Source organism: Onychomys torridus, chromosome 2 (assembly GCF_903995425.1).
Source record: "Onychomys torridus chromosome 2, mOncTor1.1, whole genome shotgun sequence".
NCBI classification, from domain to species: Eukaryota; Metazoa; Chordata; class Mammalia; order Rodentia; family Cricetidae; genus Onychomys; species Onychomys torridus.
The window spans coordinates 57,736,892-57,747,317 of record NC_050444.1 but is presented as its reverse complement, the minus strand read 5'-3'; the positions used below and the strand labels follow the sequence as shown (position 1 = coordinate 57,747,317).

General features: G+C 38.1%; 1 protein-coding gene across 2 annotated transcripts in view; it reads left to right on the top strand.

Moving 5' to 3' along the window:
- The first annotated feature begins 635 nt into the window (after window positions 1-635).
- Lingo2 (leucine rich repeat and Ig domain containing 2) overlaps window positions 636-10,426 on the top strand; it is a 155,475-nt gene continuing 145,684 nt past the window's right edge. For both annotated transcript variants that reach the window (XM_036179277.1, XM_036179278.1), the window contains exon 1: window positions 636-798. The gene's annotated coding sequence lies outside the window, so the exon portion shown is untranslated. The remainder of the gene's footprint in view (window positions 799-10,426) is intronic.

Here is a 10,426-nt window from a genome sequence, read left to right as displayed (position 1 = left end):
TTTCACTTTAAGCCAATAGAACGTCATGCTTTAGAGAGGTTAAGAAATGTATTACCATGGCTTTTCTCTGGTGTTTAGATGCTTAAATAGTGGCGATGCTTAGGTGTGCACATATTTTTTTTTTTTCTCTCTTCCTAGTGTTTTAGCTGAAGAATATATGTATACTTGACTTTATCTTATCTGGTTCTAAATTGTGGGTGTTCTGTACTTTCCTCTGACACTGAGATTTGAAATGAGGTTTTCAGCCTCCTTTTCATGTGGGATTCTGTTTCATTCTATACATTTAGCACAGATAATATTCACCCATCTGTTTTACGATGTACATCACTATCATTAAAGCAATCTTCTCTGGTAGTATTCCTAGATATATCTTCATTTGCTCACTCTAAGGGCTTGATTTAATTTATTGAAAAATCAGGGTGTTTACCAGAAGAGAAAACATATCCTCTTCTTTTCTTCCTGTTTTTTTTTCCTGTTTGTTCCACCTCTTACTGAAGCTATGCCCCAGAACATAGCTAAGCTCTGCTAGCAGCGGTTTTAGTTGTGATCCCAATTATTAGGCAGCCAATAGAACATCACTGAAGAAGTCAATATTAAACTCACTAAGAAGAATTTGATTTCTGTTTACTCCAGGTAAATTAAAAAAATTACTTCTGAGACCTGGTGATGGTTCAGTGGATAAAAGAGCTTGCCCTGAGAACAAGAAGACCTGAATTCGAATTGCCAGTACCCACCACACCATCACCACTATTCCTTCTTCCTTCTACATACTTCTCTTAAAAGGCAATCAACGTACAGGTAACATGATATGAATTCAATAGGTTATATTTAGGAATATATATGTCTATACATATGTGCATGCATTATCAATTAGTGAAGAAAGTAGGCTGTGGATTTGAAGGATAGCAGAGAGGGGTATGTGGAAGGGTTTGGAGGGAGGAAAGGAAAGAGAGAAGTGTTGGAATTTTATTTTAATATCAAAAATTTAAAAATAAACAACAAGGAAAACCAGGCACAGACTGTTATCCTAGCTTTGGAGAAGAGAGACGAACAAATCCCATTTCCTTGCTGGGCAGTTGGCCTGGACTAAACAGTGAGAGAGCCTGCCTCAACCACTGAGGTTCAGAGTGGTAGGAAATAAGATGCCCAGAATAAGCCTCTCACCCTGCAGACCATGCCCAGGTGTGTGAGAAGCCCCGTGTGGACATATGCTCACACTACAACGTTAAAGAATATCTAGATGAAACAGATAAAATAACTTTAAAAATAAAGTTGTCCCTAAAGTCAGTCAGTCTCTCTGTCTCTTGGTGTCTCGGTGTCTCTGTCTCTCTCTCCCTTCCTCCCCTGCTCCCCAGCTATCTAGGTGCTTCATTCTATAAACCAGACTGACCTAGAGCTCAATACACAGTGCATGCTGAGAGTGAACTGTCATCAGCCCTCTGGCTGAGCCTCTCACACACTGGGATTACACAGTTATGTTGAGCTACCACACCGGGCTTCTTGTCTTTTGATAGGACTGTGCCGCTGCTGTAAGGTATACTGTTAACAATGTAAAGTGTGTAGAAAGATTGACCTTTCTTTATACTTGATTGTAAAGTTACCAGTGACGAAAAACAACCGAAGATTTACTATCCTGTAGAAAGAAGTAGCTTAGTTACCCTGAAATTTGATTGTAAATCCTATCCATAAACTTTAGTCATGCAAATTTTACCATGTTAACTTTAAATACAATTCTTAAAATAATAGGAGGAGATTAGATACTCCAAATGTAGATGGGATTAGACGCTTTTCTGGTGACAAGGAACTAATGGCTGTTAAAGTGTATGACACTCTCGAGATTATAACCAAGTGCATGCCTCAAGAGATGCTACTTGTCCTTCCAGACATTCCTTGAGGATCCTCAACTCTGTGTCAGCTACAGATTACAATTCCGTTGTAGGAGTGACTTTTTATTCACACACTCACAATAGGCTAGATTTAAAAAAAATCTGGTGTACCTCATACAATAGTAAATTGACTTTATTAGATACTAAAAGTGAAGTTTTTCAAATGTTGATTTTTGGTAATTAAAAATGATGTACCACTCTAGTACAGAATTCCTTCCCTTGCATTTAAATTTAGTCAGAAGGTCGGTGACAAAGTAGTTTTGATGTTCTGTGTTGTAAATGTGCTGCACATTGTGGTCCTTGCTGTGGGTGCCACATAGACCAATTTGCCCTTACCCGAAGGCAGGTCCCATCTACGGAGAAATCTGCCCTTTCTTCTTGAGAGTGAGGCCATGGGAAGGATATACCTGCAGCCAAGTGGAGAAGGGGAGAGGAAGACATTGTTGAACAGACAGACAGAGACATCCAGGCGATGCTAGAATCAAATCTACAGCCCTTTCTTTTCACACAGCCAAAGGAATGAAGGGTCCAGTTCATTCTGTTGAGACAAGCCTTCCCTCTGTTTCTTTACTAAAGATTTCTTTACTAAAGATTATTTATTTTTTTTGAAACTTTTATTTTTGAAAATATTCTAAAGATCAACTCTTTAAAACTAAAAGAACTGTTGCTACTCTTCATTTGTTTAAATCATTGCACCCAGGAAGTGGCCCCTTTCCTCAGATAGCACTTTTAGAGCCTTTGAAATATTTGATTTAACTTTGTTCCTAAGAAAGAGGTGAGTATAAAAATGGGAAGGGAATTCTGACATAAGACTCAGCTTTTTCCTAGCTATTTAGAGTTTTACCTGAACATAAGAAAGTAAAAAGAGAACGAAAAAATGTTTATCTAGTAATCTACATTTACAGCCCCTTTAATGTTTATTTTTGAGCCTTGTAGCTCAGGCTGCCTTTAAACTTGCTATACTGCCCAGGCAGGCCTCTAGCTTGTGACTTATCTGTCACAGCCTCAGATGGAGCTAGGATTATGGATGCAAGTGACCACGACCAGCAAACAAAATGATACGCATTAGGTACCATACATAAATTTTGACAGATTAGATAATGCTATGACTTCAGGAAACAAACAATAGTAGTCATATTGCATACAGGAATAATCCACCCACTTCACAACATAGTTCATGAAAGTAAATTACAGAGCCAGGTGGTGGTGACACACACCTTTAATCCCAGCACTCGGGAGGCAGAGTCAGGTGGATCTCTGCGAGTTGGCAACAAGCCTGGTCTACAGAGTGAGTTCCAGGAAAGGCACAAAACTACACAGAGAAACCCTGTCTGGAAAAACAGAAAAACAAACAAACAAACAACAAAGGAAAGAGAAAGTAAATTACAATAGCCTGAAATGTAGTGATATGCAACAAGGTACATTCATTGTAACATGTCACTTGCAGTTTCATTGTGATGTATCTTGGAAAAAGTCAAATAAAGAGTAAGTTGCTGTCATTCTTAGATAACTTGCTTTTTACCCCCAGGAAGAAAGACATTCCAGGGAAGGAATGATTCTTGTAGTCACACTGAACCTACAGAGCTGTTCCTTTATGAAAGCGCATGGTAAAAACACAAATGAATAAATAAAGTTTTAGGATACAGATATCTAACCCTGATTCCAACTCCATTAGCGCCTTTGTAAATATGGATAGAATATCCAAATGCACTAATGCTGTTTTCCTATACACAAAAACAATTGTGCTAAGAATTACCCCTCGAGATGCCTGTTTCTGTGAGGTTTTTAAATTTACCTGGAATCTCCTGAGGCACAAACACTTCCGAGTTCTTTCTTCTTCTAATCTCTGTATTTGTATATATAGACTTGTCTCATTAGGAATTCCTAATGTATTTTAATAACCCTAGAAACTCTGTTGCTACTAATTGTATCTTACAGGTTAGACCAACTTTCCAGAAAATGATTTTAATAGTACTTCTAATGAATGATCACCAATCTAGATGTTAAGAAAGCACACACTGCTGTGTTTTCTATTAAACTCCCTTAAGTCCTGTCTAAGGCAGCTAAAGACAGTGAAGTAAGGAACAAACTAAGAGGAAATACCATCTGCTGACTTCTTGAAGTCCAGGAGTGCAGCCTTCTCAGTTCAGATTTCCCAGCAAAGTCAATTCATCCTTTACTCTCTCCCATACATAAAATTAAGATGATGGCACTTATACTTGGCAACTCTCTAAGTTTTTCCACTATTGTGAATGAAAAAGAGCATAAACATTGCATCTTTGCGATATATTTATTTTTAACAATGCAGAGGCTGAATATATAATTCAGTAGTTTTGAAGTCTTCAAACTTGTTTCCACAGGTTTGTATTCTAGTGGGATAAGAAGAAACTGGGTTTTTAGGCGCCTGGTTTTCCTTTATTTGGTGATCTTTAGAAGAGCTTTTATTTTTCCTCGAATAAAACAATTTCTCGAAGATACATTTCAGAAGTGTTAGGGAATTTCTCTGTGGAGCCTTCTTATAAGGACGCGTCTTGCATTCTTTTGTCCTATTGTCCTGCAGCTCGCTGCTGGAAGACTCAGCCGATTTCATTTAGATTGCCTATCTGCTGGCTGCAGTACCTCCAAGTACAAAAAGGACTTGGTCCTTTTGTCACCCAGAAGGTTCCAGGGGAATGCAACCAAGTCCAGCAGAGACAAAGAATACAGAGAGGAGTATGGAGAATTGGAGATAACAAATTTAAATTTTAAGGAGACTTAACCCTTTGTAAGAACAAGGAAAAGACCTGTTCGGGGTCAGCCTCCATTGTGTGGCTAAAGGAAAGCTAAAGGTATTCACCAATGTACAAAATTTTCTTTAAGTTTGGTTATAGGGGAATCAATTCATCCAGGAATCAGTATGCTGCTGGAGAGGGCAAGGCGTTACCCACATTTCCTCCATGGCACTTTTCCTGCATCCCACCCTCTGTTAGCCTATTTCTTTCGACTGTGTTTTATATTATTTTGCCACAGACTTATAGATTACAATTGATTTGGGCTATGAGAATGCAAAGCCATAAATAACATTGAAAATGTAAATCTGTGGGTAAATATACTCCCCAACCCCAAGTTGAATCAAACAAACTGTAAATGAATCAATATGGAATCTGTGTTTTTGAATACGATGCTGTAAGTTCTTGTTCCTTCCTGCCCTTTTTGTTCCAGTTAAAGTGGGACTGCTGTGAGCTGCTAAATAATACCGCCCAGATCACACAAATGCCAGGTCTGGGCAAGAACCACCTTGTAAATTGACCATGGGCTTGCCCCCAAAAACTGTTTGAGCTGTCAAAAGGATAATTATGTGTGTGTTCCACAGGAATTGAAGAGGGACCAGTATTCATTATTTTCTTTATTTTAAATCTAAAAATTTTGTGAATGATAATCACCGTCTTGGTGTATCAACTAAAAATCAAATTGTTATTTGTAGTGTCTTTAATCCATGAGTGTAAAGGGAAGGTGGGATAGCAGGGGGAGAGCTACACTCTTCCAATTATGAACTCCAAAGTGGGAACACTTTAACACACGGAATGTTTCCAACAAATTCAGTTGTATGAAGTTTCTTCTCTCCTTCTGTAGCCTGTTTTCCTTGGCATTCAGCCACTAGAAATTAAGACCCAGTTTCCCTGGCAACGATAACTCTGCACACATCCTCACAAGCTCTCCCTCATTCAGATTGTTAGCTATACAAATAAAGTTTCACAAAGAGATTGCTTCAGAATAAAAGAATAAAAGAAAGACTGTTCCCATCTATTGTGACAGGCCTTAAGGTATTATTCACAGTACCTCCAATTGGACAATGTGTTTTTGTGATGAACTGAATTACCTTAGATTGGTTTCCCACATCTCTTTGTGCTTGGGATAGCAGAATAAGCTTTTATACTCTATTTAATTCCCTCCTCAGTTCCATTAGCATCAATCCTATTTCTCCCTAGTTTGTTTTAAGGGAAATTTACCTGTTAAGTTGCCATATTAACTTTTAAGGAGCCATTTTCCACTGGAATTTTAAGTATATCTCAAAGCCTTCACAATTAAATTGCAGTTTTTATTTGTTCCACTTTTTCTGGTTTTTTTTCCAGGATGTGTACATAAGGAAAAAATAATGATATGATCTATATTCATAATGATCTTAATTCATTATGGTTGGATTATTTTAAATTTGGGGAGAGAGCTGCAGTGGTTTGTTTACTGGTTTGCTTTACCCAGTGCTTTTTCCCATATTTTGGTGGTGAAGTTAACTAGAGTGGTTCATTTCCCACTTACTAGAGACAGGCTAATAAGCGTATGTTGGCTTGATAAATGATGAAAACCACCGTAGTCATTTTGACATGGAAGGACCAGTCAGCTAAGTTGATGTTACAGGCCTTCGATCTCAGTTTTCTCGCATTTCAACTCATGTTTTCTGAATTCTTTCTCATTAGTTTTGGGGTTTTGTTAATCCAAGGCCTTTCAAAGTGGTTCTGGTGGTTGCTGTCCAGGCTGCTGAAACCCTTTCATGGACCCCATGGTTCCTTTTCAAGACTCAGACTTTGCCAGAATCAATTCAGTCTGTGTTCTATAGTTATCAGAGACTCAGAACAAGGGAGCCTCTTCTAAAGATGGTGGAGAGAATTTTCTATTTTGCAGTACATTTATTGAGTATTTAGGTTTAAGCCCTTGCTTGAGGTACACTCAATGTGTTGACAGAATCTCTCTGATGCATTTCCAAAAAATTAGCATAAATAACACTGATGAGACCTATGATTTTACCATTAAGACTAAATGAACATACACCTGTTCATCTGTTCTGCAATTAGAACTTAGAATGTTATTCTTTTGAGAAAATAATCAGTAACTGGCGATTCCAAAAAACCAATCAGCTAATACTCATTCTAAGTCTTTCTCAGATATATATATATACTGAATATCATCACAAAATTGGATACATGTTTTAATGCTGCACTGTTAGAGGTATCTCCTCATGCTCACCAATGTAAGAGTGCATTTATAAATTCATTTTTATGTTTAAAAAATGGTTAAAGTTTGATGAAATACAGAAACATATTGATGCATTACATTAGATACTGTATGGTTTCCAAGAAGGCACATATCAATTATCTAATGTGCTGTTCATTTAGAACAAAAGGACACATGTTATTCTGCAGCCAGGCACCAACACGCAGTCATTGATTAGCCATGCCTATTTCACTCTCCCCCACCTTGTGTCTTTATTCTTGATGTTTCAGTTTTGTTATTTATTACTCAGCCTGATCTTAATAACAAACACCACATCCTCTACAGTATGGTTTAAATATCGCATTCATATCACATGACTTCTTCCAAAATAATGTATCTTTCCTCACTGTAGAACTTCAAAGCTCTGCATGTCTGTATTGTGACTCTGCCATCTATTTTAATAAGGGGAGGATACATCTTTGCAGCAATTAACTGGATGAACTTTATGTTAAGTTGGCTGTACTATAATAATCATCCAGCCTTCCCTTTCCTAATACATTTAAGGTCTTTCTGGGGAAGGGTAAACATATTTGCTGAATTAATAGATGATCAGAAGAACGATTACTCTGAGCTAGCAAAATCTACTCTGCTTATTTTCTTGCTAAAATATGAAACAGCTGGCCAGAGTTAAAAGTTCCCTAGAGCAATTATTTTCTGTGTGATTCATTTAAAGTCATATAAGAACTGATGATGTCAGTCTATTTTACTTCCACTCTGTGGCATGGAATGAAAGATGGCACATTGGCCCAACACCATGGATCAATTAGTAAAGAGTTTGCTGTGCAGGCTTGAAGACGTGAGTTTGATCCTCAGAAGTCGTATAAAGGTGGAGAGAACTGGTTCTATAGAGTTGTCCTCTGATCTCCGCTCAGACAACCTGGCATGTGAATGCCCAAAACACAAAATACAATAATAATAATAATAAATGTGTTTTAAAGATAGCAAGCCAATTTAACCCTTTCTTAGGCTGTCTTTGAGACTAATACCCATCCATTAGTTTCTTTACTTTAGTATACTTTTCTGAGACTACAAAGCCTCATGTACAAAACAAGTGAAGAATATTGATGATGGAGCACTTATATTAAATAGCAAGTAAATAACAAATGTGCTTATGTTGGAGTATTGCTGGAGAGTTTCTCTCCGGGTCCAACCAAGCCTTGGCAGTCCCGTAGCCCACTTATAAAATGAACACACAGACTCTTATTATTTAAACTGTTTGGCCTAATGGCTCAGGCTTCTAGCTATCTAGTTCTTACATCTTAAATTAACCCATTTCTATAAATCTATACCTTGCCACATGGTTCGTGGCATACCAATATCTTATATGTTGGTACTCATGGCAGGCTGGCAGCATCTCCTCACCCAGCCTTCCTGTTTCCAGAATTCTCTTCTCTGCTTGTCCCACCTATACTTCCTGCTTGGCTACTGGCTACTGGCCAATCAGCATTTATACAGAGAGATATCCACAGCAGAGGCCAATGATTAATAATGAAAGGTTATTAGTTTCCATCCTTTGAGACCCCTGCTGCCAGGAACAAACAATTCCAGTTTGTATTCTGTAGTATTATTGTCTTTTCTACCCTTAACCAGCCTAGCAGGAAAAACAGTGAGAAGCCTGGGCCCCAGACTCTTACCTTCCCACAAGAGTCTAGTGCTCTACTTCCTTTCTCTTTGCTTGATTTGATGTCAGTATAGAACTTTCTAGGTGAGATGAACCTGCCAAGGAGTGAGCACAAAAGATCAATAGTCAGTGTAAGAGGAAAGAAATTTGACCTGCACTTACTTTACTTCTTACATGGAAGTGTACCAAAGGATTAAATCGTTGCATCAAGTATGGCATGCTGCTTAATAGTTGTAGTACTACCCTCCTGAAGAGTCTTCAAAAGTAATTATCTAGATCATGCTAGATAATAATAATAATAATAATAATAATAATAATAATAGTAATAGTAATAATAATACATACATACATACATACCATGGAAACACCATAACTAAGCTCTGAGTTCTTTATATATATAGTAAGTAGTTGCAGAAGCAGGAAGAAGGACTAATATGCAGTGTAGCATGAATCCTAATTGGTCTTAATAATAATAACCCAGAGCCAGATATCAAGGTAAATGCTGATCAGAGAAGCAGAGCACCCAGCTGCTAGAGTTCTTACCGCTAACAAATCCTCAGCCTGAAAGGGACTGAGCTCCTTTCTCCTCCTGCCTTATATTCCTTTTCTCCATCCAGCCATATTACTTTCTGTCTCAACCTCCCTAGTGCTGGGATTAAAGAAGTGTACCTCCCAAGTACTGTAAGCAAAGGCATGAGATCCCAAGTGCTGAGATTAAAGATGTGTGCCACCACTGCCTGGGCTAACTAGTGGCTCGCTTTGCCCTATGATCTTCAGGCACGCTTTTTTGTTAGAGCATACACAAAATATTACCACACTGCAAAAAGAAAAATATTTTCATATAGATAATAAACCTCCATTTATCTTACTTCATTTAATCCTCTCAATATCTCTAGAGAGGAAGGTATATTTTTTTCTCCAGTTTTCAGATAATGAAAGCAAGGTTTGGATTGTTTAAATAACTTAAGAGATCACGAGAGCTAATAAGCACAACTCTCTGACTATCACATCTAAGAACACAGTGTGGACCTTCTGGAGAAGGTGGAGGGCGACTGGGAGAGATGCATTAAACCTAGAGCAATTAATTGAAGACTGGAATATTAATTGGGCTGTGTACATCACTATGGCAATCTTCTTGATAAGACATGAATTGAAATAAGATGCTTTCCTATAGCTGAAGCTTTCCTGTATCCCACCTGGCCCGTGTCAGGACAAATCTCTCTCACCTGTGTCCCCCAAGTAAACACACAGAGGCTTATTTTATTTTTGATAAATGCTCAATCATTAGCTCAGGCTTCCTACTGACTAGTTCTTACACTTAAACTCAGTCCATTTTTGTTAATCTATATGTCGTCATGTTTTCCATGGCTTTACCAGTGTGGCATTACATGCTGCTCCCTGGACAGTGGGCTGGCATCTCCTGACTCTGCCTTCCTCTTATCCAGAACTCTCCTTGTCTGCTTATCCTACCTCTACTTCCTGCCTGACTACTGGCCAATCTGCATTTTATTAAACCAGTGTACAAACACATTATCCCACAGCATGTTTCTCCTCCTTAGGCCTTTGTCTTAGAGTCATTATTTCTAAATAATTTCCATTTAGTATTTGAAGTTTTCAAATATGCATACAATATATTCATATCATGATCTAAATATGATCCTGCTGTTGCCCTGCAAGTCCTTTCAGAAGTTGCATAACCAATTTTCTTTCTTCAAATTTCCTGTTCTTTTTATTAATTTCATTATTATTAACCCCCAGAATCCAATTAGTGCTCACCATACTACATGTGCTATCCACTGGACCTGAGCAGCCCACCAGCAGCCATAAACCCAAACTTCCTCTGCCTCAGTGCTATTGACTACCAATAGCTACTGAGAAAGTGGTAGGACCT